Genomic DNA, 23840 nt, shown 5'->3' with positions numbered 1-23840 from the left:
GAAGGAAACTGGAACTCAAATCAATGGAGTGGACCAGAAGGAAGAAAGAAATATCCAATCAGAAACAAACGAGAAACAAGAATACAAAAAAAAATGAGCAAAGGCTAAGGAACCTCCAGGACATCTTTAAATGTTCCAACATTGGAATTATAGGGCTACCAGAAGGAGAAGAGGAAGAGCAACAAATGGAAAAGTTATTTGAACAAATAATAAAGGAGAACTTCCCCATTCTGGCAAAGGAAATAGACTTCCAGGAAGTCCAGGAAGCTCAGAGAATCCCAAAGAAGTTGGACCCAAGGAGGAACACACCAAGGCACATCATAATTACATTACCCAAGATGAAAGATAAGGAGAGAACCCTAGAAGCAGCAACAGAAAAGGAGGCAGTTACCTACAAACGAGTTTCCATAAGACTGTCAGCTGATTTCTCAAAAGCAACCTTATAGGCAAGAAAGGGCTGGAAAGAAGTATTCCAAGTCATGAAAGGCAAGGACCTACATCCTAGATTGCTCTACCCAGCAAAGCTTTCATTTAGAATGGAAGGGCAGATAAAGTGCTTCACAGATAAAGTCAAGTTAAAAAAGTTCATCATCACTAAACCCTTATTAAATGAAATGTTAAAGGGATCTATCTAAGAAAAAGAAGATAAAATATGTACAGTAAAATGACAGCAAACTCACAATTATTAACAACCACACCTAAAACAAAAACAAAAACAAAAGCAAACAAATAGAACAGGAACAGAACCACAGAAATAGGGATCATATGGAGGGTTAGCAACAGGTGAGTGGGAGTAAGAGAGTGGGGAAAAAGGTACAGAGAGTAAGTAGCATAAATGGTAGGTAGAAAATAGACAGGGGGAGGGTAAGAATAGTATGAGAAATGTAGAAGCTAAAGAACTTATAAGTATGACCCATGGACATGAACTAAAGGAGGGGAATGTGGGTGGGAGGGTGTGTGCAGGGTGGAGGGAAGGGAAGGGGGGAAAATGAGACAACTGTAATAACATAATCAATAAAATATATTTTAAAAAATAAAGTAAAAAATAAAATTTGCAAATGAATGACGTAAACTTGCAAGGGAGTAAGTTTTGTAAAAATGTAGCATTTAAAAGTTGACAGGCATATATTTGTCCAAGTATAAATATCAAAGACATATTTAGAATGATGATTTCTCTTCTAAGAACCATGTGCAGTCTCTTTTAGTTATATAACCAACCCCCTGTTCAGAAACTATGAGGTCAGTGGGTGTTTGAAGAGGTTGGTAGGTGTTTGGGCTCTCAGGACCCCCTAGATAAGCTCTTGAACTCATCACTGGGTGGTTAATGAGGACTGAGTTTCAGATCTCTTAAATTACTAACTTATTCTAGACTCTGTCCCAAGGTAGTCCTTGGGGTGTTGAATTTTTTACCCTGTAACATTCTTTAAAACATTCTTTAAAAGCTGAACAAGTAAATAAACCCCAGAGTAAACCTTCCTGTGTTTTGGAATTATAGTGAGTGAAAGATTAAAGGGAGTTAGATTGAATTTCCTGCCAACACCAACAGGGGAAAAGTGTTCAAGTGGTCAAAGTGGCTGTAACAGCTGGGGATCAGAAGGCAGCAACTTCGAAGGAGAAGAAAGACAGAAAGGTAAAGAGCCTGTTGTCTTGTTGCCTGGCTATGGGAAGTATCACATCTGCTCTTTTTCCTTGGGTATTATTTAATTTGAAATGGTATACTCATTGAAAATTTTATGCATTTTCTTCATGCACTACTGAATAGAAAAGATTACTGATTTGCTGCATTAATATTTTGAGTACACAGTACTTAGCACTGCCATATATAGAAAGACAAAAAAAAAACAACCAGTACTCTGTGGTAAGTGATAAATGATACGTGTGCCTCAGTGTGCACAAAATGCAAAGCAGCCCTTGGTGTGGTTTGGGAGGGAGATGGTGATCGGGGCAGCAGTGTCAGAGAGGATATAAAGCACAGAGATTAAGGCATGAGGCTACAAAGTAGAGAACAGAGAAATGGATTGAATGGACAGGATGTGGACTAAAGGAAGTCCATTGTTTGTGGAAAAGAAAGGAGGTTTGAATGAAATTCTAGATGACTGGTAAAAAAAAAGATTGTTCATAGAGGCATAGAGGCACCAGACCATAACTGCCATAGTTACAAAGCTAGGGTGGTAAAACCTTCTCTTGAAATAATAAATGGTAGCTAAAACATGATCGTAAAAACAAAGTATAGCTTAAGAAGTTAAAAGTATGTACAAAGTAACAAAAATATGCAGGAAGAGTAAGAAGGTAGCTGCCACAGATGGTCAAGTGCTGTTTAATAAATGCTTCCTAGAAAAATGAGATTACCATCTTGCTTTTACCTGCTAACCTAGGTCCTTAAAAAGGGCAGGAAAAGGAGAAAGATTGTATTTTCTGTCCATGTATTATCACAGGTTCATTTTTATTAGTGTACAGCGTAAAACCAGAATATATAGAATCTCAACTAAATAATACCCTCATTTTTTTCAGTACTTAACTCCCAGAAATAGGGACATATTAAAAATGGCAACATGCACCAATTTATTTTATAAAGAATACATTTTAAGGAATATTTTATAGTTGATACAATCCTCTCTCCTGTATCTTATGTGTCTTCATCTACTGTACTCTCAGGTACAAAATAAAGACATGAAGGAAATATAGGTATCTGATCATCAGAGAATATGCATTCAGGATATGATGCTTTAGTTAATAAAGCTATGAATGTGATTAATAATTTTTAATGTAATTGCAACAGCAAAGATTAAATCAGTAACTTTATGTTAACCACAGCTTTCAAATTTAATAATGAATGCCCTCTCTTTATGCATCTTGGTTAATCAAGAGGCAGGAAGATTTATTTCTCTTGGGAAAATGTGCTATTGTTAAATTTATTTACTAGTAAATGTTCATATTTACTAGTTTATATTCAAAACTTCATGCACCAAATTTAATTACTAAGCAGACAATTCTACATAAAAAGGGTAAAGTTGTATGAAATATGAGGATTTGAGCTGACGTTTTAGTATTATTGTTTTCCAAAGGATGCAGAGGGTATAGCTCCCAGTGGTAGGTACGTTTCCCTACCACTTACCAGTGGTGGTAAGACTCTTCTTAAACTACATTCTGATCAGAATGAAAAAATAAAATGTAAAAAAGAAAAAATGAGGCAGGAGCAGGGAATAACACATTTCCATTATGTTACTGTCATCTGCCCTTTTGATTTCAGCCTTCAAAGTTGTCCACATTTTGCCTCACATCTGGGTGGCTTTGTTTCTCTCTGCTCCACAAACCAAAGGTAAAATTAGACTCATGGGCTGACATTTACCACCAGCCATTCTTTTATTTAAAGATGATAATGGATTTCCCTTATGGTGGAAGCCGTAAGACATGAGTGCCCTCACTGATGTCACTGTTCAAGTGTGAGAAGTGGCGATCAGTGCGGGGCAGGAGGAAGCAGCTCCTGGGACAACAGAGGACAGGCGGAGCTGCATCATGGTTTGTTAGCTTTGGAATGTTCTGTGATTATAATAAAGTTAATCTCTTGCTGACTTTAACCTGCATCTTTGTGGCCAAAATATTTTAATAAGACCCATTCTACAAGCTATGAGCAAAAGCAATTGTTAAAACTACAAAGCAAAGGCCTCAGTAAATTTGGCTACTAAATTTCTATAAATCTCTTTCCAAAAAAGCAAGGAAGATTTGAGGAATCCTATGGATAAAACATGAAAACAACAGAGAACTGCTGTTCAAAAATATCTTCCTTAGCTCTTTGCCAGAGTACTCGAAAGTACACCATTTCTAAGTGCTAATTCCTTATTATCTTTTAACTGCTATTTTATGTTAGACATTATGCTTGAAGCTTGAAATACACTATCTAATTTAATCATGAAAAGTAGCCATTGTTAAACCTTTTTAGAGAGGAGGAAACAGGAATACATGGGCACAATGACTACTAAGATTTATTTCCAAATCTCAAGCTCTTTCTGTTAAGACCATTGACCTCTTACCTCCTCTTCACTTAGCTTGAATAAGAAATTCTTTTTTTGCAAGGCAAACCATACTGGGTAGGTAAAAATACTATGCCTATCAGCTATTTATTTACTTATACCTTAGTGTGATTTATTTCAATTCAGATAATTTCTTCCTTAGAGTATGTTTGGATGATACTAGAGAAGGGATGGGGTGGTTGCTGATATAAATTAGAAAGAGATGTAAGAGGCCCCTAGCAGGCACATGGACACAATGAACATTTAGTGGATAGGGACATTGAGCCTGGAAAATAGGTGTAAGATGTAAAGAAAAGGACTTTTCAAAAACTAAGCTGGATAGCTCCGTTGGTTAGAGTGTTGCCCCTATATGCCAAGGTTGCAGGTTTGATCCCTAGTCAGAGCACATGCAGAATCAACCAATGCATGCATAAATAAGTGGAACAATGACTCTCTCTCTCTCTCTCCTATCAATAAATTTTTAAAGATGGACAACTGTAACTGAATAATAAAAAAAAATAAAAAATAAATTAACCATTTGCTGTTAGCAAATGGTTAATTTAACTGGATTTGGTCTTAACTGGATTTGGAATCTGTTCTGAAAGTTGGCAAATGAAGTCTCATTTCCCTTCTGTTGCAATACTAGGTATATATTTGTGCCCTAAAGTAGCGGAAAAGGAATTCAGGGTTAAATGTAAAACTGTAAAGGATGGATACAGTTGACAATAGAGTTAATAAAAAAATTGCTCTTGTCTTCCTTATTGAAATGCAAACATCAGCTTAGACCAGGACCAGATTAGAAGTAGTTTTACAAAAAATTAAAAAAAAGAGAGAGGAAAAAACTGCTTTAGATTTTGCAAAGATCAAATAGCACTGATTGCTTAATAAAATCAAGTAATAATTATGGCACGTAGAACAGTGGAAAAAATCTAGAAATTAATGAAGTAGTATGCTAATATGCTACAAAACCACTTAATTCATTTTCTTGAAAGGGTTTTCCCAACTTGTCATTCTTAAATGGTTTACCTTTCTTTTAAGTGACATTTAAAGTAGGGAAGGCAAAATCTTTTAAAAAGGAACTGGAACAGAATTTCAACCAGGGAAGCACGAAACAGGTCTTGGCTCAAAATTGTGGCCAACATAGCAAGCTGGCTTTCAGCAGCCTGCAGTGAAAATGCCTGTCAACAGCTAAGCTTTTTAGCTAACACTGCATCCAAACTTTTATCCACATAATGGCAAAATAACAGTCCACTTAGTCAAAATTATTGAGAACAGAGGAGTAAAATGCAGTAGTTAAATACATTGCATGGTATCATGTGAACAGAGCTGACTTGACTTTATGTATTTCCTTTAGTTCCTAGCTGTTACATAAACCCAGATTAATGAAGTCAGAAATAGCAATAGTTCTATCAAAAATGTTGGCTACACCTATAATTCCTGATAGTATTTTATAGTAGTTAATTCAGAAAAAAGATGAATCTGTTTTCTCTTTCCTTCTCTTCATCCTTCCTTCCTCTTTGCTTGCTTTAAATCTAGTTAAGAGGGGAAAATATCACTATTTCTTGTGTGTGTATGTATGGGCCAAATGTGTGCATGTGTGTGTTGGGCGTGTGCATGTGTGTGTTTCCTTCAGGGTTAAGCTGAAAGGCTTCCTTGTGGCTTAGTTACAGGTGATAGCTTTATTACACAGGGTATTACATACATACTAAGTACTCGTATTGAAAACAGTTTATGTGCTGGTGAACCTGTCCTTGCAATAATCTGGAACACTGTGTCTCTAACTTAGAAATACAAGAATATATACAAACTCCACCGTTATGTTCACTGAAGTATTATTTATAATAGCCAATATGTAGAAACAACTTAAATGTCCACTGACGGATAAATGAATAAAGAAAATATGATGTGCATATACAATTTTTATGTGGAATATTACTTAGCCTTAAAAATAAGGAAATCCCACTATATGCAACAACACGGGTGCACCTTGCGAACAGTATGCTAAGTGAAATAAGTCAGTCATGGAAAGACAAGCACTGAATGATTCCACTTGTATGAGGTACCACAGTAAAACTCACAGAAGCAAGAGTACAATGATCATTGCCAGGGCCTGGAAGGAGGGAGAATTGGTGAGTTGCTATTCAACAGGCATAAAGTTTTAGCAACACAAGATCAAGTTATAAAGACATGCTGTACAATCCTATGCCTTTAGTTAACACTACCTTATTGTGCATTTAAAACTTTATTAAGAGAGATCTCATGTTATGTTCTTACCACACTGGAAAAAATAGGGAGCCAACTGAATAATTCTGTGAACTGTCATTAGTCTATGGATCTCAAATCAAATTTAAGACAAACCATTTAAGTAATTACTTTTTATTAGTGTGACCAGAAACACAGTTTCAAATATACCCTTTGAACAATATAAAGGGTTTATTTGGGTAATTCAAAATATATTTAAATTAACTTTTTTTACAAAAATTATCATTGTAATTAAAACAGTCATAATCACATGAATGCACAGTTCCTTTAAACAGCTTAAGGGCTGTCTGATGTCCATTTTTCCCTGGGATCATCAGACCACAGATGGATAAACTTTCATATAGAAGATTAGCATATTTATCACTTTCTCAACAACAATGCTGTTAGAATTTTCTAAAGGACAAAAAAACAAGTTAAATTAAATTTAAAAAGCTCCAGCGCCCTATTAAAAGCTTAAAATGAATTTTAAAAAATATAATCTTGCAGTTTTGTGTATCTAAATTTCTTGAGTATTTAAACTGTGAATTGTCACCAATTTAAAACATAATTAAATTTACACTTTGAATTTTATACAATCTAGCGAAATGAAAGGTTTCATAAGTCATTATCTTGACTGTTCATGACCCATAGTCACCTGTCCTTATTTGTTACTTTAATGGATATCTTTTGAATGTTGGTGGCTGAATGCTAAGGCCAGAAAATACACATTTTTAGTTGTACTCACTTTACCATTATTGATAACATCATTATTCATATTAGCTTGGTGATTATTCTGATCTTATGTTCTGTTCAATCAATTTGCATTTCTCTTTGGTGAAACTCAAATTACCATTGATTTTTCTGATGGATTTTTACTAATGTTCTAGACATTATGTTCTAATGTTTTACCTATTGTTCTAGAGTTGCTCTATGTGATACCACAAAGAAAAAATAACAAGAAAATGTTGCTTCATGGACTTCAAAACCACGTGTTGCAGATCAAGTGGTACAGTGATAGAGAAGGAGACTACAGTAAAGGAAGAGGAGGGTTTCTTTCCAAACTAAAAATGGCTTAAGATATGGTCAGTGATTTCAGGCTGGCAAAATGCCATATGTCCAATGCCATATTGAGAATGTATTTATGATGTGTGTATATTTGTATTTGTGTGTACATGTGTACATACCAGAAATAATTCTGGGTTCTCATTCAGGATTTCCTTTTTTTCTCCACAGCCCCAGTAAGGTGCAACCAATGTACACTAAAAGCTTCATGTGACAGATGGATAGATGATGTTTGACAGCTGCATGTTGTAAGTTTCACCCGTGCATACCAACCCATGATGCCATCACCACAGTCTAGTCAATAGGCATGAGCGCACATATCATCTTAAAGTTTCCTTTATCCCCCTTTTTAGAGGTATGACCCTTTAAGATGAGAATCTTCCCTTTTAACTAATTTTTAACTGCACAACACTGTACAGTTAACAAAATTTTATGTGTGTAACACTGTATTATATTGTAAATAGGCACTATGTCAGGATTTCCTTTTTTTAACCATTTAAATCATGATTAACCTGGATCACATCACCTACAGAGTGACTCAATGGTGATTTTAAAGCTTCCCTAAGAATTCCCTAAGAAATTTACATACAATTTTACCTCAGTGAATGCCATTTTTAAAACAAAAATAAAACAACTTATGGTCACTGAGACTGGTAAACACCAAAGAAGTCAAACCTAATGAACTATACTCTACTGGTCACGGGTTTGAGTGGGTTAACACCTGCTTGAGAAGAAGAGATACATGAGACCAAATCTATGTCTTTTCTATTTGTAGTATTATAAGCCACCTAGAAAAAATGTAAAGTTCCTCCTTGGATCAAATGTTAACAAGTATAGAAAATTATGTTACCACAAATGGAATTTCAACTTTATCCCTAAAATCAGAGAATTGAGGGCCACCAGAATAAATGCTGTTCTGGGACTCCTGGAAAGTTCATTCCAGTCCTGGATTTGCCCATCATGCTAGGAAAATCATATTACATACCTGTGGCTGATGCTGCAAGAAAGGTGGAATTTTGTCATGGAAAGACTTATTTCCTCCTTAGCGTGTGGCAATTTTGAATTCAATCCTAGTCCACTCAGTTCTATTGATTTGCAAATGCAATGCACAAGTGATAGGGCATGTCTTAGCTTATCCATATCTCAGATTTGTGATTCCGAATAATATATTACATTTGTGTACATGTACACATATGAAATAAAGGAAAAGAGAAAGAGAAAAATAATGTGGAATGGCAGTCCCATATAGACAAAGCCACTTTCTTAATAGTTTTCAGAGGTCATCATCTTTACCACAGATGTATGTTGTGATAATCATTATTTTTCTCAAAGAGTAACATTTGGGACACTAGCAACTCTATCTCCAATTTCATTATTAATCAGTGAAAATACTATATTTTATACTGTAAGCAGTTGAAAAAATAATGGATAGGTCTAATCTTAAATAAGGCCATACCCCCAAATCTACTCCTATATCAATGTTTTGGAATTCAAAGTGCCTTTTCTCATAGAAGATATACATACATATAAACATATACATTATATATATACACACACATGCACACACACATACACACAGGGTAGGGCAAAAGTAGGCTTATAGTCATGAATATACAAAACACAGAATTTATTCTTGAATTATCAATTATTATATTATTTTTCATATAAACAACTGTACACCTACTTTTGCCCCACCCTGTATATATGTATGTGTCCAATATACATATTAGGTATATACAAAAGTGTACATATTATATGTGTGTTTACACATGTGAAGATATCTAGTTAATGAATATTTCATAACATTAAGCATAAAAAATTCTGGTTTTCTTATAAAAGTTAATATCAGTTGAAATATTTCACCTTTCAGTATTGAGCATGTGGCTCTGAATCAAATCTAAATATCCAATTACTGACTGGACATCTGTAGCTCAGGACCTTAAGGAACCACAGACTAAGCACATCTGGATCTAATCACCATATCAGGCCCCCAAGATGTGTCTGTCCATCAATGTTGTTAGCATCTTACCAGCCATCCAAGCTTGAAAGAAGGTTCTTAGCCCTCTCAGCCTCAAGTTTCAATCCATGAACACATCCTGTGAATTCTGTCCCTGAAATGATTCCAAAGACTATAGGGCAGGAGTACTGGACAACTCGCCATTTCCTGCCTCCACCAGTGGCTGTGGACCTTTGTGCTCTCCCCTGCCCAGAGGACTTTCTCCTGTTTTCCATTTGTTAAAATCCTCTAACAGGCTCAGCTCAGTTGTTACTTCTATGAAACCTTCCCTAACTTCATCAGCTATAATAAATTGTTCCACTTTAGTGCTTTTGCAACTCCACCTATTAAAAAATAGACAATAACTACAGTTCAGTGAAGTAAGTGCTGTGCAGAAGTTTTTTTCAGGTAAGGGTTAGATCGTGTTCTCTTCTGCATGTACTGCTCCTGGCATAGCACTCAGCATAGCCAGTGAGCACATAAACTTTCCTTTGGGATTAGGGAATTCTGCTCCCTTGTGAACCATGTCATTAGAGACATACATTAGCTAAGACTCTGGAGACAAGCTCTCTTGGGTTTTAGTCCTAAATCCATGACTTACTAGCTGTGCAACAAGGGCAATCATTTAAACCTTCCTGAAGGTCACTTTCCTTGGCAATAAAAAAAAGGCATGACAGTAGTACCTTCCACATAGGATCAATCCAAGACTAAAACAGGTAGTGCAGGTAAAGCATTCTGTTCATTAGTTTGAGCTTTTAACGTTATTACTCCCTTAAGCAGGAGAGCCACCAGAACATCGGAACAGATACAATTGGGCACAGCTGAGAGCTAAGGGGTGAGGAGATACAGGTCTTGAGGCATCAGGTTGGGGACATTTCTGAGTCCCCAGAGGGACGAAACCTACTCTTATAGCTTCTCCCATGACTTCGGTCATGTAGTAACTTCCCACTCTCTTTTATCAAGCTGTTTGGTAGAACCAGAGCACCTTGCAATGTTTTTATGTTCCAGGAGTCCAAAGTACAATTCATCTATATTTCAAAAAACCTAGGCTGTAGTGGGCATAAAGATCTCTTACATCTTTTCTTTCCCCTCATTCTTTCCACTTCTTGTTTTGGAACAAGGTGAGAAATTGGAACACAATTAAGGTAGAAAGGGTAGTTCTGAGAAGTACAAGGGAAAGAAGGAAAGCCCTAAATGGAGGTTGAAAAGGGGAATAGCTATCTTTAGAAGGCTAAGGAGCTTTTCAGCAGGGAAGACCATTTCCAGATGGTCAGTAATAACAAATGTAAGTAGGCATGAAACAGTGTGCAGCCAAGAGGGGGGCCCCAAATAGGGATTTGGAAGGGGTCCAGAACTCAAGGTGTCCAGGAAATATTAGGATGTCCTCACCCCTTCTTCCCACAGGTGTGAGTTGGGAGAAGGGACACATAGAGCAGGAACATGCAGAGCTGTTTTGTACAGCCACAGCTTTGCAGCTAACCTCTGGTGTGGTCATTGAACACATCTATAACTTTTAACTGGTTGCATAGATATGTTAAATAGCTGTGGCCATGCTCTGAGCCAGGGGGATGGAAGTCACTTCCACCGAAGATGTAACTGGGGGGCAGGTCCCCCTGATTACAGTGCCTGTGTGAGAGCTTGGAGATGATTGCTCCATGGCTTCCCAGACTCACTATGGCAGCCCAGTAAAGCTGGAAGGATATGAGAGTACTGGCAAGTGTAGTCAATGTGGAGGAGTCGGAAATGGGGCTACAGAGGAGGATTGGCGTGTGCCTGGACTTGGGTGTGCCTGGGATTTAAACCCAGACACAGCAGCCCTGTAAGAGAGGACCAGTGGCTGTGGCAGTAGAGGAGAGAGCCACGTGCTTTTGGCAGAGTGAGGACCCCCGCAGCTTGGGTACAGGGAATCACCATGCAGCTTTAGCAGAGAACCGCCACTTGGCTTTGGCAGAGTGGCGACCCCCTCCTCTCTGCAGCTTTGGTGGAGAGAAGAACCATGCAGTTTTGGCCAGAGTGGGGACCCCTGCAGCTTTGGTAGAAGAGGACCACACAACTTTAGGGTGCTCCCTTTGGCCACATGGTCTGGGAAGCAGGAAAGACTTTGCCTGGAAAATGGGTACAAAGAATTCTTGCCAGTAGGCCATGAAAAGGTGTCACATGGCTTTGGATTAATTAGAGATCCTGCCTGGATGGCGACACAGCTGATGGTGCCAGTGGCCTGAATCATGACATTTGCTTCTTTTCCTGAGATACGGTATGCTGAATTAGGGCAGGGGGAGAAGGAAGCACTGTGGGCATGTGTGGGTATCCAAAAGGACTTTGATATTTTAATGAAGACATTAGGTCACTATCTTAAGTCTGTGTAACTTTAAATAAGCATTTTCTTTCCTTTTCACAAATCTCTGGCATTGAGAGACATCTTTCCTAAAGTGGCGGATAATCCAACCTAGCAGGGGTCCTTTTGGTAATTGTATATCATCACCCCCCAGCCCATGCTCTGTAACAGGCACACCCAAGCCCAGGGCTATCTCTACTAGCATTTCTCAAACTTTGTCCCACATATCTCCTGTGATTATTCAATGAAGGTTGTATGATTAAATATTTTTAGGAAATATAACATATTCACCTGGAAATTTACACTGCATATTAAAAGTTTTATAAGTAAAAATGTAAATAAGAAATTTAATTTAGCTCAATCCTATGTTTCTGAAAATTATTTTTGATAACCACAAGAATTTCTACAATTACCTCTACCCTTAGAACATAATGAACTTGTGGGTGCATATGTAGAATGCACTTGAAAAGATGGTCTATGCTAACAAGTAGTCAACAGTTTTGTATGCAAAATAAACCATGTGGCTAAGCTCTTATAGAATGCTATTTTCATCATCCCAAAGGAACCACACTATTGATATCCTTTTACTTTTATCTATTGGTGTTCAGTTGCAGTTGTCCTGCCTGTTTCCCCATTGCTCACACCTACCCTGTCCCCCCACCCCCAACTTCCACAGTCAGTCCCCCTCATTGTCCATGCCCATGAGTTCTCTATTTGTGCTCCTTTGCTTGCCCCTGCACCCTCCCCTCTGGCCACTGTCAGTTTGTTCTTTATTTCAATGTCTCTGGTTCTATTTTGTTCATTTGTTTGTTTTGTTGATTAGGTTCCACTTATAACTGAGATTATATGGTATCTTTTGCTGCCTGGCTTATTTCATTTAGCATAATGCTCTCCAGTTCCATCCATGCTGTCATGAAGGGTAGGAGTTCCTTCTTTCTTTCTAATGCATAGTATTCCATTGTGTCATTTTATCTCCAGGTATTCTAAAACAATTGCTCCTATTTAGGGGGCTTAAGGGTTAGCAAATGACAGCCCATAAGCCAAATCCAGTCCACTGTTTGTGTGACATAGACATGCTAATTTACTTATTTATTGTCTATAACTGCCTTTGCCATATAGCATCAGAGCTGAGGAGTCCTGACCGAGATCATGTGGCCTGAGAAAATTGAAATACATAGTAAGAAACTTGCTGACCCTGATTTCTAAATTAAATTTAGATGACATCTTTCTAAATGTAATCTTACAGAATTTGTTATCCATATTAATTCAATATGTAAAATATTTAGTTAATAACCTTGTCTAATATCAGGATAAGGAATTAAAACTGTCACAGATATAAAACTAAAACATCAAAAATTAGTATTTCTGTATGACCTGCAAAAGTTATGACATTTTTAAAAAAGCCTCAGTGTTTTGAGAGGTAACTAAGAAGTATTTGCAGAATACTTCTGGGAGAAAAGTTTCTTTTTTCAAAATTAGAACTTGATTTTCTAATCTTTACAAAGTTATCTCTGTAAAAACATAGACACTTCCCATTGTCTTTCACATGGTTAAAATTTTAATCCTGTTAATTTATTAATGCACTTAAATTTAGTCTCTTCTCAACACTAATGAAAAATTCTAAGTAATAATTAATTGGAAAGTTCTCAAGAATTTGCAATTTAGCTTAATTTAGCTTCATCAAAAGTGAAAATTCTGATCTTTTCTTGTGAAAGAACTTCAGAGTAATTGCTCACTATGTAGAACACTCTACATGTAAATTTAATAAAATAATCTAATACTTAGAGCTACTTTTTCATTGAATTGCAGCATTTGATGAGACCTACATGAGTACCATAGTAAAGTTCTTGTGTTAATATTTTAAGTTAGCATAAGGTACTGTTAATCAAAATGAGTCTTTGAAAATTGCAATACAATGACATGGGCACAAAGGTTTTCTAAACATTAAGGTGATAACTATGATTTGAAATATCCTGAGCATTTCTTTGTAGAATTACTAATGCTAGTCTATTATTATACTTTTGTTCTAAATATTAAAAAGCATTCCAAAAGTTTTTAAAATGGATAAGTCTAAGTCCTTAGCATGGAACATATGTCTAAATACACATGCACAAGACTCTAAATGACTGTCAGAAATACACATGGAGAGTAAGTGACATCGCTGAAGCACACTGAGGACTCTGGTCTCTCTCAAAAGTTTGTTTCTTAGGGTCACCTAAAAAGAGAACCTAAAAGACTTACACTTGGACAGAATTAGAAAGAGCTAAGAGAAAAAGTGAGTAGAAATAGAATATAAGCCCTTAGAATTATTTATTAACAGTAATACAGCTATCATTTTTTGAGTATTAATGTAGCTATAGATGGTAGAACATGATTTTTGTGTGTTATTTTCTTATATGCCAATTCAATATCATCACCATTGGTGACAAGGATGTTGGGATTCTGTAAGTTTAATCTTATCAATAGTCAAACAATAGTTAAATAACTATACATCTTAAAACATTTTTTTGTGTGTCCTAAGACACTGATGGAGAGTCTCACCAGTTAGACAAAAAGATGGACCAAGAAAGTACAATTATGTTAAAACCTTGATTATCACCTAAGGTGGCTGAGTTAGGATATGGAGTTATGAACTAACACACAGCTTTCAGGGGTAAACAAAAAAACACTTCCTGTGAGATATCTGGCATTCCCAACCTTCCTGGTAAGTTCATTCAACTGTGTGGTCTCTTTTGGAAGCAGGGGAAGGAGAGTGCCACTGGTAAAGCTAGGAAAAGTAGAGAAAAGGCAGACCTAAGGGCATAGACTTTGCCAAGTAAAACCTGAAACCATTCCATTTCCTCCTTCTGAGGCAGGAGGTAGTCAGGAAGGAAGCTCCAGAGGCCCCACAGGGCTGAGGTAGAAAACATCTATACATGACAAAGACCCCCTAAGACGGGTTGTTCTTGTTTTCTGGGAGAACTCTGAATCATAGAATGCGCCTGCGCGCTACCCCTGACTCATTATAATATCATTATAATGAAATAACATTGTGGGACTCCCTTCTCCAGTAGCCAATCAAGAAAGTCATGGGAAACCACGCATGCGCAGTAGCTTTGAAAATCCAACTCCTTGTACCTGCGCAGGAAAAGCCCGCCAAAGACTAGCAGGGGGGCTTCTGCCCCTATAAGAATAGAATCCCTCAGCCCACGTGCCCTCTTTTTTTCCTCTGCTCAGAGCTGGCTCACTCTCGTGTCCTGTGGCGTGTACTATCACTTAATAAACCTCCCCTCTTTCTTTATGCTATAAACTTTGTGTGTTCGGTTCAATTCTTTGTTCTCGATCACTAAGAACCTGGTTACCTGTGCACACCTGTGCACACCTGTGACACTTCCAAGTCTGATGACTTACATGAGACCTGGAATAAATAGGAAAGAATCCCGGGGCAAGACTGATTAACGGTACACAAAATAAGTTTTAGAAAAACATTGAAATTTCCAAGAAACAGAAGACTGAGGATCAGTTTAAGAGCAATATTTACAGAAAGGAATTATAAATAGCATAGTAAAAATATGTACTAACATAGTGAACTTAAAGTTCAGTAAGAAGGATTTTGATTATGAATGAAAATGGCCTTCTGAAAGTGAGGATCAGTTAAGACTTTCAATGTTTTGGCTAAAAGGGTTAAGTAGCACTCTTTCCAAAAAAACCTCTGAAGTCGATTTATAATGGGATTATTATGACTAAGTAAGAAATATAAGAGAAAGATGCAGTTTCATCTCTTTCTTCTTCACTCCCTTCCATCCCCTTTCCTGAGGTTCTACATTCATCCTTCCACTTCTAAGGTAATGGTTTTCAAAGTATGATTTGTGGACACCTAAATCCATCCAGGCACACATCCATAGGGTCTGTAGATCAAAACTATTTTCATAATAATAATACAGATATTTCTGGCCTTAAAAAACGCACAGCATTTGTAATGACAATATAAAAGCAATAGTGGGTGAAACTACTGTGCCTAAAATGAAAGGCATGGCACATCACTGTATAGTAGTCACTGTACTCTTCACCACTGTGCACTGACCTCACAGTTTATACTATGCTGCACGGCTAATTCTGAAGTGGGCATAAAGACTTCTACTACATGCTGAAATTTGGTGGTTCTCACAATGAAACGCACCTGTGTGGATGACTTGTAATGCCAGCTTCTTTGTTCATGGGACAACATTTTGCTTAAAAGAACATCTTGAAGACAAACTATGTAACCATGCACACAGACTTCAATATTTAGCAGATAATTTATCAAAAATTTAAGTGAGTCTATCACTTAAAACAAGTACAACATCTAACAGTTTTTGTTTACAATGATAAAATTCAAGTGTCCAGACAAAATTAAAATTAAAATAAAAAAACCCTTAAATTTGCCACCATAAGCTTAAGAGTGTCCTAATACTTAGACTTTCCTAATAAGATCAGAAGTGGCATCAGTAAGCATGAATTTTTGATACTGTATATTGAAATGTTAACTTCAGGCATAATTCAGTCAACAAATGTGTTCCAAATGATCACTGCATGAAGTTACAAAATAATGCATGGATGAGCAATGGATTTCAAGTCCCAGAGAGACCAGAGGATTTTAATGTGACAGAGTATAAAAAGTGGATTATAATTTCAGATTGTACACTGCAACTAAACTTTGAAAAACTATAACTTGCCAAGTTTTGTTATAGTTTCAAAGACTATTCAAGGTTATTTAAAAGATCTACTAAAATACTACTCCTTTTTCTGCCATACAGCCGTGTAAGGCTGGAACTTCCCCATACACTCCACTAACACAGCCCATTGTGAAAGATTGAGTGCAGGAGCAAATATAGGAACTCAGCTGTCTCCTATAATTCCAGATATCAAAAAACTGTAAAAATGCAAAATGGTGCCATTTTTTAAAACTATTTTTGTTTTGGAACATGACATTATTATTTGTAAAAGTATTATTAATGTTAGCATATAAAGAATTAAACTGAATTGTATACTTTAAAAAATGAATAAATCCTTTCTCAATTCCTCACTTTAAATTTTAGTACAGTAAATGTAGACATAACCCTCACTAAAAAAAAAAAAAGCTCTTTGGGATCCTTATTAACTTTTAAGAGAGTAAAGGACCCAGAATACTTGATAATCACTTTTTTAAGGGCACTTTTCCTAAAAAAACTTTTAGGTGAAACTCTCCTAAATTCCTATTTCAACTGAAATATTTAATAAGTGTTCCACAAATCTCATACTCTGGCATTCAGGCAAGCAATTAATATTCATGAGTACCTACTAAACAAGTCACTAAAAAAATGGACAGGAGGAAGATGACTAGACCAAGGACCTCAAACTTAAACAGACCTATAGATTCTAAGCATGTGACATACGTAAATAAAATAAAACCTAAAAATTAAGGCCTTTCTACTCTCTTGAAACTCTTCACATTATTTTTCTATCATTCATATTACCATTTTTGACAGAGACCTGAATTCCAAGAATAATGCTTTATTCTCAAAGCTACGGTAGAAAGTTACAGTACAAGCCTCAATATAAAAGGTCATTGACAGCACCACCTTCTGGTTTTCCCACCCTCCACCCCTACCCTATCCCTTGTACAGAGAAATGCTCTCTGGCCCTTCTCCATCTGAACCTCTTTTCTGTGGGCAAATAACTTGCTGAGTGAAGGGGATATGCCCAATAGCAGCCTGTTCTCTCTGCATCCTTCTAGAGTATATTAGACAACTTTCTACAAACTCTGGATCCCAGAATTCCCTGACAAAGAATGTGAGCTGCTTCCATGACTCATGAAATCCTCTTCCCTAGATCTATCCTCCTGAGAGGTAGGACTGCACCCCTCACCCCACGTGAGTAACTTAACACTAGAGAGTGGGCATGGTGTATCTGCAGTGGACAGAGTTTGTACAAGCAGACTAAACATTTTCTATAATATAGTAGTTTGTTGCTTTAATTTATATTTAATTATTAAAACATATGAAATGCAGGTATTTATTTGTACTCTTCCACAGTTCACAAATATTAAGGGGTGAGCACAGCTATTGATGCTTGGGATGGGTGTAGGAGAAGACTGTGGGGGAGGGAAGGAAGATGGACTTTATACTGGTATTATTAGATTCACCAGAAACTTGTCAGACAGTCTGATAATAGAATGGAAATTTTAATGCAAAAATTCCTATTTTAATAATCTTGACAAGTAATCAAAAAATTAACGCCTGGTAGCAAATACTGAACAGTCCAAATAATGCATTCTGTAGTCTAGAGCTTGCCACAGACCACCAGGTTATAATATCTGGACTTTAAAACAGTGTGTAATATAGTGGTGTTTCCAAAGCCCTCCCCCCAGAATCCTCAGTAGCATTGTTACAGTAGGCAATTAGTAGTCATTAACAAAAGGAAGGGTTCAAATGAAACAATTAGGAAGAGACAGCATTTTGCAGTCACCCTGGCAAGTCCTGCTGATTAACAGGGGGAGGGGAAAACAGTGCAGCGGGGAGTGCTTTTGCCAAGCACATATGCGATAGAACTCAAATGAAGCAGAACTATGAGGCATGCATAGTAGGAGGCAAAAGTGGCAACCATAAAGGTGGAGGAGACTACCCTGGGAAAAAGACCAGATAGGACAGGGGCACAAAACCCTAGGAAATCTAGGAAAGGGATTGGATGTAGGGAGGGCACCAGCACATCCCCAGGAAAGTCAAGCAAGAAACTGGATAATCTGAAATACAACCTGCCCATTCGCAAACCCACAAAAATATAATTAATGCTCAACAAAGGCCAGCCTCTGGGTGACAGCCACAGGCCAGAGCACAGTGCCAATCTCAGCCCAGGTGCCATTGAGCCTTGCCAGCAGATGGGAAAATCAGGTGGGAAAATGAGGCACAAAGAATTTAAGTAACTTGTCCAAAGTCACACAGCTAAGAATTTTGATGCCAGCCAGGAGCAGAGACAGCTGGACTACTGCAGCCTTGGGTGCCAGTGATAATGGCATTACAGCTCTGTGCCCTGCCTCTGCTGGGCCTTATAGACACAAGAGCAGACCTACAGCCCAGAAACTAGACTTCTTCTGCAGCAAGATGGAGCTGAATCACCTTGTCATGGATGAGACATCAGGTATCTGGGGGCAGATCTATAACATTGACCAGTTTCTGCTGCTGGGCCCGTCAGAGAAGTGCCTCCTCAAGTGCGGCAGCCTTTTCAAGTGGCGCTCTAACAAATCACACCACTATTGCTCAAATCCTTTTTGCCAGTGTTCCTGAAATGCTTTTCCCAAGACACAGCAAGAACCTATTTCCAGGCAGGTCTTTCTCCGGTAACATGATTAATAATGATGTTAATAATAATGCTTATTACTTATAGAATGCCTAATACACACCAGGCATTATATTAGGTCCATTGAACACATTATCTCAATAGCATTCATGCTTTCAAATGTGTTTTTGCATCTATGGGAGAGATTTGAAGCTCAACCATCAATTTTCACTTAGCCATCCCCTTTATGTTATTCTTATCAAGAAATCTATACTTTTGCTTGATGACTTGACTGTAGCAGGTATAAAGTGTGTGCATGTAAATTAGAACAATTTACCTGGTCTGTGGAGGAATTAAAGCTTAGTAAAGCTGTAATTAACTGAGTTAATCAGCTTTCCATATTGATTCCAGGGCTGCAATTCAGTAACAGGTTCTGGGCAAGTGAAACTTGAACCCTTCTGAGTAACATAGGGATTAGGAATGAAACTCTTCTGCTTCTGTGCCAATAAAGTATCATCTCTTGCTTATGACTTCTTTTATAGACTTTCTATAAGGCATTTAACTGATACTGTAGATAAGCTATAAAGTAGTTAATCACAATAAATTAAAATTTGTACTTAGTACTAAAATGTAAATTAATTGCATGTTTTCTCCCCAATTGAACCTTTTTAAACATATGGTATATATATATATTTTAGTGCTTCATTCACTCTAATGGTGATAATTTTATCAAGTTGTTAAAACTACTTTTCACTTTCTCATAGCAATTCAAGGGATGCAGCTAATGTGTCAGCATTGAAGCATCTCTTACAAACTCATTAGAGGCACAACCAGTCTTCGGTTCATCATAAAGTAAAATAGAGCAGAACGTTATCATCTGCCCATTGCCAAGCAGACAATGAAACAACTGGCCTCACTGTGAAAAAAAATTTCAAGTTTTCAAGAATCAAGGGCATCAAACACAGACAATTAATCTTTTCACTGCCATGTTTCATACTTTAGAATATCAATTTTACCAGCTTTGGTTGTTTCTTCTGTAACATCTTCTAGTGCAGAAAAGACATACAGTGATTCTACTTGAGTGTAGTCATGCTTTTTTAAATGACTAAGGACAACAGAATTATGAGGAATTCATGACTTACAAATGATATAAATTTTATAATGATTAAAAATGATCATAACTTACTTTTAATTAAGTAATAAGCCAGGGCAGATTTTCAGTAGTTTTGAAAAATGAACATTTCAAATGGCAGGAAATAACTCATGCAAAGATCATATATTGAGTACATAATGCTCATATTTCATTTTTACATTCTAAAGCACTTTCTACTCAGTTTCTCTAAGTTCCTTACCATCTTTATTTAGCCTTAAATAGTTAAGTTGACCAATTGTTTCTCCACAGTTGCTCAATATTTTGTTTAGTTATCTTTATGGTTTGGTTTCTTACAGTTCAGGGGATGTGGGTGTGTGGCAAGTAGAATCCAGATAGTCTATACACGTTTATATTTATATCACCACATGTGCCATTTTTATGGATATTATTCCAGAAATTTATTGAATTTTGTGTTTGTTTCAGTTTTATACAGAAATGGCTTCAGTCACTGCATGTAGTAAAAGCACCATTTTTAATAAGTGAACAAATATACAGAGTTAACATTTCAGTTTCATCAAAAAGGGAAGAATGAATCACACTGATAGAGCAATATGACTGAACCAACCTCTCCCCTCTTCCTCTAGATGCTAGGGCTTAACTGTGCTTATCTAGTTGCTAGTTCCAAGGTTTTCTTTTCTTTTTTTATTGTTGTTCAAGTACAGTTGTCTCCATTTTTCTGCCACAGCATTCACCCACCCCACCCACTCCCACCTCCCACCCTCAATCCCATCCAACTTTGGCTTTGTCCATGAGTCCTTTATACATGTTCCTTGATGACCCTTCTCTTCTTTCTCCTGTTACCCCACTACCCCCTCCTCTCTGGTTACTGTCAGTTTGTTCTTTATTTCAATGTTTCTGATTCTATTTTGCTCACTTGTTTTGTCAACTAGGTTCCACTTATAGGTGAGATCATATGGTATTTATCCCTTACTGCCTGGCTTATTTCACTTAGCATAATGCTCTCCAGTTCCATTCATGCTGTCATGAAGGGTAGGAGCTCCTTCTTTCTTTCTGCTGCATAGTATTCCATTGTGTAAATGTACCATATTTTTTTGATCCATTCATTTACTGATGGGCAGCTTGGGCTGCATCCAGCACTTGGCTATTGTAAATAATGCTGCTATGGACATAGGGGTACATAGGTTCTTTTGATTTGGTATTTCAGGCTTCTTAGGGTATAATCCCAGCAGTGGAATTTCCAGGTCCAAAGGCAGTTCCATTTTTACTTTTCTGAGGAAATTCCATACTGTTTTCCACAGTTGCTGCACCAGTCTGCATTCCCACCAACAGTGTACCAGGGTTCCCTTTTCTCCACAAACTCATCAGTACTTGTTGTTTGTTGATTAAAGCAGTAAATGTAAGGCTAAAATGCAATATGAACATAATGTATCTTAAATACACATGCCCACTATAACAAACATACCATGGACTGGTTGTATTATAAATAACAGAGTTATTTCTCACAGTTCTGGGGACTGATATGTCCAAAATCAAGGTAATGGCAGATTCTGTACCTGGTGAAAGCCCATTTGCTGGTTTAGAGGCAGCATCTTTTCTTGGTGTCCTCCCTTGGTAGGTAGCTCTCTGGGGTCTCTTTTATAAAGGCACTAATACCATGAGAGCTTCATCCTCATGTCCTCATCATAAGCCAAAAAGCCCCACCTTTAAGTACAGTCACAATTGGGAATTAGGGACCAACATACGAATGTTTGATGGACACAGACATTCAGTCTATAGCACTCCAGGTATTCTCAAAGGACTCAAAATTTACTCAGAGCAAACAATGGAACACTTTCACCATGTCAGAAGTTCTACCCACACATAAAAATCCATTTGCCTCTAAAACATTTTCTTTTTTTTCTTTTTTGTTAGGGTACATGAACTTTGAGTGTCATGGTGGTGATGAGCAGCTTTTGGAAGAACTGTGATGGCAACAGAAGACAAGCTATCTACCCACCTTCTACCAGCCTCCAGTCTCAGGATGACCCGGGACAGATACGTACCAAACAGAACGTTAGCAAATAACTACATGAGCAAATAGATATTAAACCAAGCCCTAAGTGTCTGCTGTCTTATTGCTTTGCATTTTCTAAGATTCTACCCTTACCTACTCTGAATGTATCATACCCTAGGGGCTTTTTAAATATTTTAAAGCAACTCTATATCTAAATTTAAATATATAAATCTCCTTAAAGAAACAATTTTCACTGGCATTTCTTTCCCATAAATACGAAATCTTATTTCACTTTTATACATAATGATATTCAGCTGTACTTATCCTAGCTATCTACTTGCATTTTAAAATGGTGTCACAACAACACTGAACAGTATATAGAAGGTTTAGTTTAATTGAATCATTCTGGAAGACTCCAAAGGAAATATGAGATGTGTGTTTCTTCATTAGTGTTGCTATGAAGCTTCACCAATATTTGCATAATTCTAGTATGCCTTTAAATTATTGACAAACAACAAAGAAAGGTTTGCATGAGCTACATAGAGCAGGGAAAATAGAAGACAGATGTGGTATATGAATATATTGCTTCTTTCATTTGAAGTCTGCTTAACATATGAAATGAGGTAGTGGAAGGTAGGTTCTGCCAAATAATTTGCAAAATAGAATGATAACTGCCTAATGAAAAAGAAATGTCATGGAAGAGCTCTAGTCTAGACAATTCACATCCTCAGAAAGAAAGTATCTGGTCATCTTTCTTAACATAAAAGAGACTTTCTGATATTTGATTAAAAACATTGCTTACCTTTTCTATTGCAACATGAAGCTCACAATATTACATAAAACTAACATTTTTTCAAATTATGCTTTTATCAAATTAAATGCCATAAAGAGAGTAAAATGAAGAATATATAGCAGACTTTTTGGTTCACTCCTCCACAAGCACTCGGCCCCAGGTGCTCAGTCTAGGAAAGAGCTCCCCAACTGGTTACATCAGTATTCCCAAGTGCAATCCGCAAACCAGCAGCTTTAGTACGATCTGGGAACTTAGTAAGATTGCTGTTTCTATCCACATTCCCCCAATCTACTACATCAGCATCTGCATTTCAGCAAGAGCTGGCACATGATTCATATGTACACTGGAGTTTAAGAAGCTGCTTTACCATGCTTGCGTCTCACAAGTAGATTTTGGGAGTGCCTTAGACGGAAGTTACTATCTCTCACACAGCCTAGGGTCCCAGACTATTCGCTACTGTCAAAATCAGGTTTGAATGCACACCTCAATGTGCCAGAGAAATACAGCTTTCCATATGTGTCATGGAGTTTAAAAAATAAAAGTTTGGGAAGTACTTGTTTGAGCTAATCTAGTTCATCCCATGACTCCTTCTAGACCAGGGGTGTCAAACTCATTTTCACTGGGGGCCACGTCAACCTTGAGGTTGCCTTCAAAGGGCTGAATGTAATGTTAGGACTGTATAAATGTAACTATTCCTTAACTAGGGGCAAGGAGCTCGGTGCTGCTGCTGGGTAGAAACAAGGTGCTGGGCCTGACAAAACAAGGTGGAGGGTCGGATTTGTTCCCCAGGCCTTGTGTTTGCCACCTGTGTTCTAGAGATTAGTTTAGGAAGGACACATGATCCTACTTCAGTCAATGAAGTGAAAGGTGAAGTCTTTTAGGCAACCAGGAAGGCTCTGGGAAAGTTTTGTTGTTTCTAAGATTGTCAAAGGAAGGGCACTCTTATTCTTTTGGCCATCGCTCCGTCAGGAGGCTATACCTGAAACCACTGCTGAAAGTCACCTTGCTAACATCTTAATGAAGA

At 37.3% G+C, this 23840-nt stretch overlaps 1 protein-coding gene and 1 long non-coding RNA gene across 3 annotated transcripts in view; one reads left to right on the top strand and one right to left on the bottom strand.

Annotated features, from left to right (window-relative positions):
* The window catches only part of THSD7B (thrombospondin type 1 domain containing 7B), a 776886-nt gene that overhangs the window by 184199 nt on the left and 568847 nt on the right, over positions 1-23840 (bottom strand). The gene's annotated exons all lie outside the window — the stretch shown is intronic.
* LOC123810394 lies at positions 1565-22155 on the top strand. 2 transcript variants are annotated; one of them, XR_006784239.1, is made up of 4 exons: positions 1581-1630; positions 7173-7333; positions 7485-7561; positions 21942-22155. It is a non-coding gene; the product is annotated as an uncharacterized LOC123810394 (long non-coding RNA). The 2 variants fall into 2 exon arrangements; XR_006784238.1 differs by lacking the exon at positions 7173-7333 and having other exon boundaries at positions 1565-1630.

This window comes from Phyllostomus hastatus, unplaced genomic scaffold, assembly GCF_019186645.2.
Source record: "Phyllostomus hastatus isolate PE091 unplaced genomic scaffold, TTU_PhHast_1.1 phas_scaffold_60, whole genome shotgun sequence".
Lineage (NCBI taxonomy): Eukaryota > Metazoa > Chordata > Mammalia > Chiroptera > Phyllostomidae > Phyllostomus > Phyllostomus hastatus.
This window is presented reverse-complemented; position numbering and strand designations above follow the sequence as displayed.